This window comes from Sycon ciliatum, chromosome 12 (assembly GCF_964019385.1).
Source record: "Sycon ciliatum chromosome 12, ocSycCili1.1, whole genome shotgun sequence".
NCBI lineage: Eukaryota > Metazoa > Porifera > Calcarea > Leucosolenida > Sycettidae > Sycon > Sycon ciliatum.
In genome coordinates this window covers 13,342,200-13,349,111 of record NC_088654.1, presented here as the reverse complement: position 1 = coordinate 13,349,111, position 6,912 = coordinate 13,342,200, and positions in this window count along the sequence as shown.

Genomic DNA, 6,912 nt, shown 5'->3' with positions numbered 1-6,912 from the left:
AATCTATTCCAGTTTCACGGGGTACGTCCTACCGATGACCATAGTAGGAGGAATAACGAAAATATCAAACGCAACACGCCTCTCCAACCCTAAAGTTGAAGCATCACAAGCAAAGTTTGACAGCAATCGCGAGGCATCAGCGCTCCAAGCTTGATCTATTAATCTAAGTATTTATCGCAAAAAAAGACGCTCTAGTTTTCGTCACGGACACTTTTGTTCGCGCTCGTGATACCGGACAAATTACTGGTGCTGTGCTCGTGGATATGTCCAAAGGATTTGACTAGGTCAGGCACCAAGTGCTCATTAATGATTTGTTTGAGCAAGGCATGTCTGGTTCAGCATTAGTTTGGTTTGCCGACTTTTTGTCCAATCGTCGCCAAATAGTGCACATTGCCGAGAACTTTACCCCCCCCCCCTTACCCCTGCATGTGTGGCGTTCCCAGGGCTCTGTTCTTGGTCCGCTGCTTCTTGTACTCTGTGTTCGTTCCATCGAGTCCATTATCTCCGAGTTTTGTGTAAAAATTATACAAATGGCTGACGATATTCTATTGTATGTTTGCGGTACGCAGAAGAATGCGATTAGCAACTCCCTGTCTGCGGCTGTCTCAGCCATCAGTACCTGGCTGTCAAACCGCAATTTAATTCTAAATGCCCGGAATACACAAGTGCTCTTGCTGTCTGCGCTACATATCACTGACCACCAATTTGCAGTCTACTGTCATGGAGTGCAGCTCAAACAACTTATTTATTCAAAGTACCTTGGAATACATTTGGACCAGGATCTTTCTTGGAGGACTCGAGTTGATTCTATGGTCACCAAACTTGCCAGGAAAATTGGCATTCTGTTCCGAAATGGACACAATATTCCGCTGACTTGCCGAGAAACCTTTGTTAAGTGCCTACTGTTGCCAGATTTTCTATATGTATCAAATTGTATATCTGGCGGACTTTTCTTAACCCAGTTGGGGAGGCTTGAACGAATGCTAAAGCCAGCTTTACGTTCAGTGTACGTTACTGGTTTTTGTAGTCCATCAAGCCCTTTATTTGCGAGACTTTGTCTAGATCGTTTGGCATCCATGTATCGCAAGAAATGACTGTATTTGAGGTGGCCCTGTTAGGAAGGCCGCTGTAGTGTCTTATTAACTCTTTGCGTGCTGTGTACGAGTTAACTCGCACTTTATGCATGACCTGATCTACTAGGTGCGAGTTAACTAGCAAAAAAACCGCGCGATATATCGCAGTGCATAGACCAGTGTACAAACTTTCGTAACTTCGTCAAACATAAACGCATCACGACAATCAATACACCGTTGGAAAGGTCTTGACCACACCTTTCCGGAGCTGAGAGCTGCCAGAATGGATTTGCTTGGTCCAGATCTTTCCAACGAGCCCAGGATGATGAAAATCCATCAAGGTGGAGTGAAATGAGAATATAATTCGTTCGGAGCTGTGAGTGCATACTCCACCAAGAGAGTAAGTGCGCTTGAATGCCAGTGGATTGGAGAAAAGGTGCTCAGCATGCAAAGGGTTAAGTCAACTGTTTGAGAGCTTAAATAATGGTCTTACAACGCGCAGCCTTGCTCATGCTCACAACTGCCATTGCCCGTCTTGGCGTGTCCTTCCAATGTGCTAAGCTGTGGAATGATTTACACCCTCTAGCTCGCTGTGTGTATAACTCCGCCTGTTTTAAGAAACTGTTACCCCAATGCCTTGCTTTTTAACGTTAGTACATGACAACCCGTTAGTACGGGTTGTCATGATTTCTTTTGGACAATTCAAATATGCTCTTCGATAATAATTGATTTAGTAAAGATGCATGCCTGAAACAAGCATCAGCCCGTCAAGGGCGCACAAATGGCCACCGCGGCGAAACGCGGGCAAAACTAGCATACTGCCCACTGAGGGCGCCCGAATGGCTTAACTAGCCTACTGCCCACCGAGGCCAGCAAACCGCCCGCCGAGGGCTTATCTAGCATACTGCCCTTCGAGGGCGCACACATGGCCGCCGAGGCCAGCAAACCGCCCGCCGTGGGGTAAACTAGTATCCTGCCCACCGAAGGTGCTCAAATGGCCGCCGCCGCCAGCAAACCGCCCATCAAGGGCTAAACCAGCAGAGAACCCATCGAGGGTGCTCAAATTGCCACCGAGGCAAGCAAACTGCCCACCGTGGGCCGATATAATCTTGCCCGCCGAGGACACACAAACGGCCACCGAGGCCAGCCAATCGCCCACCGAGGGCTCACACGACTGCCTGGCATCAGACGTCACAACATATAGACATATAAGGAGGCCCGTTTGCCCCCCCCCGACCGGAGAAACAAAATGCCCATTCAAAAGGGGTGGGAGGGAGGGAAAAAACTTTGACTTGACACCGAAACTGCAACTGCAAAGAACGCTCCTTCCCACGAAGACAGCTCAGCAAAACACGTCTTCAAATAAGTTTCTTGAGCGATAAAAGGTTCCCAACAGTGTTAGATTCAGTGGGATTCTTTTAGTTTTGCATGCAGTCGTGAAGCAGTTCATTCGACTATCATGTGAGCACAATGCTCCACTTCTAGTACTGCCCATTTGAATTGCTACTACGCTCCTTGTCGTCACCATATCTGGAACAAATCGTGCTGGTGATTTCAGCTATAGTGATGCATGAGGATACTGCTCTGGTTGTCATTTGTCATATTTTGCACTATTACTTCTTGTTTACTATCAAGGGTTAGGCTGTTACACTTGAAAAGTGAATCTCCCACCGATATCCACTCCTGCACGCTAGGTTGTTTCACAGTAGCTCCTCATTCCGTCTTGTCCTCCGTCCCAAACATGGTTATCGCAGAAAGCAAATGGCGTCTGGGCGACTATCGGAAACTCAATCAATTGACCTCAGATATTCCGTCAGTCAGGTGCTGAGTCAATCGATGAGTAACATATATTGGTCTTGCTGAACAGTACAAGGTAGAAATATAATATTATCTAAAAGCAGCGACTCCACAAGGAATTGCATCGTCCCGTCGTCAGCAAATTTTGTGTTCCACAATAGTGAAATATTTGGGAACCAATTAACGGCCACTTCAGGTCGATGGCCGTGAAAAATGCGTAGAAAGAGACCTTCACAACTTTCTGTTTCGTCTCTCTCCGGCTTTCTCCCGTTGCATATGTGAAGAGTTCTAATTCTTTGAAGAATTCGCCAGTCACAGCGTTATAGATCACCGTGAGGATGTCTTCCAGAATAGATGTACTGTGAAAGAATAATAGGACAGGAGTGTGAGTTGTTGCTGTTGCTGCTAGAATGCACTGCACAATTGTTGGTGCACCGCTGCGTGAAATACCACAGGACATCTAAGCTTTATTAAAACTTATAAAACAAACTGTGAGAATGTATTTCACGACAATACGAACTGAGGTACAGTTCATTTATGTGAGATAAAGCAAAAGGGAACCTGTACACATTGCACATGTTGCAGCACAGGGATAGTGCTAGCCATGTTACGCATCAAACTCGGAGTAAAGAAGTCCGAGTTAGAAGACAATAGAAAATCGTGGGAATACGACATTTCACACAAGTCAGGGTTTCGAGAGACCGATTCGATTTGTAAGTATAACAAGGCCAGTACTATGAAAACACATACACATTCAAAACACATTCTGAGGCTCGTCCGAGCTGCTTTGGCTGCTGCTTCTTTTCGCGATTTACCCCCCTCCCCCTGCTACCCAAACAAATCGCCAGATGTTGCTTTTCAAAATCAAAGCCTTCAATTGCAGCCATTTCTGCTTCATCCGAATTTACAGCTCGAGTTTAAGCCACTGATTCCACTGGCGTGTCCTTTCCTGAAATGTTCGCCTCTCGCTAGAAGCGACACATTTTCAGTTCAGACTCGGAGCTTTGAAGCTGGTCTGAGAGGCCGGAATCGATCATGTGGATGAAATCTTCGTAAGACAGTTCCCTTTCAAATACCAACGTACTCTTTACCTCTTAGTTCAGTCCAAACAGGCTAGTCTCAGTAACGTAAAAGGACGATTTTTTGGAGGGGGGGGGAGGGGTTTGCTCCCGCATGACGTCACGGCGCGCACCCTGTAAGCACAATCTCAATCGAAAATGTTTCAAAAACGTTTGGTTTGCAGTAAATGGGACCTTCATTTTTCGACTTAATTATTTCTTTGAAAGAATACCACGGAACGTGCAATAACTCAAGTATGGGAAAATAAAAAAATACGCTCCAATACATGAAACAAAGATGTGGAGAGTGAGAAATAAGCGTTGCATTACCTTTTCAAAAGCTGTTCGATAACGCTAAGTCAAACTTCTAGTTAGTGAAGAAAAGTTTGATGAACCCTAGAACCATAAATGTACATATTTTTTATAATATATTTCATCATGTAGAAAGGTAGGGCCACTGAACTTTTTGTGGCAATTAATGCATGTGGTGGGTGCAAATGCAAAACTGACATTTGTAATCGTGTAACGCACTTTGGCATGTTTAATTTTCTGCTAGTTTCTTGGGAAGAAACTTACCCAACAGTGTTTTCCCTAACATTTGAATGCAGTCGTGAAGCGGTCCTTGAGAATGTCATGTGAGTGCAATGCTTCACTAATAGTATTGCATACTTGAATGGCTACTACTCTTTTTTGGCAATAAACAAGACTCTCTTAGAACACAAATTAATACAAAGGATAAAAACGGAATACAACATACACTGAAAAACAATCAGAAACTGCATGTGTATAATAAAATAGTTTCAAACCCACACCAAAAAATTCAAATGATTATTATATAATTATTGGCTACTACTTTCCTTGTCGTCACCATATCTGGTACAAATCGTTATGGTGATTTCGACTATAGTGGTAGATAAGGATACTGTTCTGGTTGTCATTTGTCATATTTTGCACTATGCCTTCTTGTTTCTGTCACTGTTTAGGTTGTAACACTTGATACTTGAATCTGTCAACGATATCCACTCCTGCATGCCTGATTATTTCTCGCTTGGTCCTTATTCCGCCTTGTACATTGTCCCAAAGATGGTTATCGCAGAAAGCAACTGGCGTCTGGTCAATCAACGGAAGCTCAATCAGTTCTCCTCAGGTATTCCGACATTTATGTGCAGAGTCACACGAACAGATCTTTGTCGTTGCTGAACCGGGAAAGGAAGCAGTATGACTATATGCATTGACTCCACAGAGAATCTCATCGTACCATCGTCGTTTGTGTTCCACACTAGTGAAAAAATCGAGGACCAGCGAAACGCGAGTTCACGTTGATCTTCATCAAAGAACGCCTTGAAGTTGCCCTGCAGAACTGTGTGATCCGTTTCTTCAAAGTTTATTCCCGATGCGTACGTGAAGGCGTCTACGTCCATGAACAATTCACCAGTATCATCGTCACTGATATATTTGAAGATTTCTTCCACAATAGATGTACGATCGAAGTAGAAAAAGTCAGGAGTGTGGATCTGAATAACAATGGATGGATTTGCCGTAAATAGTGGCGGGCCCCATAGGTAAGGCGTGTCTGAATCCCGATTTCCAGGATAGCTGAATTCGGGTTCTCTGACGTAGCGGAAATTATTTAATCCGTCCAATATCGTACAACCTACAAACTCAGGATCAGGATACTCCATTTCTCGTATGCGATATGAACGGCAGGCAATTCGAAATTGAGACGTCGTAACCAGAATCGATCATTCCACAAAATCTGCACAAGAAGTATCTTTCTTCACAATACAACCAAAAGGTTGACTGTGGCTTTTGGGCTCACGATTTGTAAAAGAATTGCCGCAAATTCACGCAATATCTCGCAGGATAGCTGAGTCAAAGGTTTTCACTCTTGCGAAGAGTTACACCTAAATTGGTGCTGAGATATCTTTTTGTCACCGAACACTCGCCGAAAATACATAGCCGTGCTCTATGAACTGTTTTGCTACTACTTGCTTATAATAATTATTGGCATTGGAAAAAGGATGATACGTGTGGAAACCAAGTGAAAGTCCTAGCTTTGCACAATTTTGCCCACTTATTAGTGGTGAATTAAAATTTAATTAACCCTCTGAGGAAGAACAAGTTACAATCCAGTGCTAACGCTCGGAAACCTATGATTGCATTGTTCGCCGAAGAAAGAGATCCTGGCGTTTCTTTTAGCATAGAGGAAGCTAAAATGGACGCGGAATGCACAGTCTACGTGAACAACCATCATCCATTCCAGTTTCACGGGGTACTTCTTACCGATGACCATAGCAGAAGGAATTACGAAGATATCTAACGCAACAGGCCTCTCCAGAACTTTAGTTGAAGCATCACAAGCAAAGTGTGAGGCATCAGCATTCCATGCTTGAGCTATTAATCTAAGTGATTATCGCAAAAAAGGCTCTAGTTTTCGTCACGGACACGTTTGTTCGCACTCGCGATGCCGGACAGATTACTGGTGCTGTGCTCGAGGATATATCCAAAGGATTTGACAAGGTCAGGCACCAAGTGCTCATTAATGATTTGTTTGAGGTTGGCATGTCTGGTTCAGCATTAGTTTGGTTTGCCGACTATTTGTCCAATCGTCGCCAAATAGTGCACATTGCTGAGAACTATAGCCCCCCTTTCTACTGCATGTGTGGCGTTCCTCGGGCTCTTTTCTTGGTCCGCTGCTTTTTGTACTTATGTTCGTTCGATCCAGTCCATTATCTCCGAGTTTTGTGTGAAATTTATTCAATTTGCTGACGATATTCTCTTGTATGTTTGCGGTATGCAGAAGAAGGCGCTTAGCAACTCCGTGTCTGCGGCTGTCTCAGCCATCAGTACCTGGCTGTCAAACCGCAATTTAATTCTAAATGCCCGGAAGACACAAGTGCTCTTCCGGTCTGCGCCACATATTACTGACCACTAATTTGCAGTCTACTGTCATGGAATGCAGCTCAAGCAAGTTATATATGCAA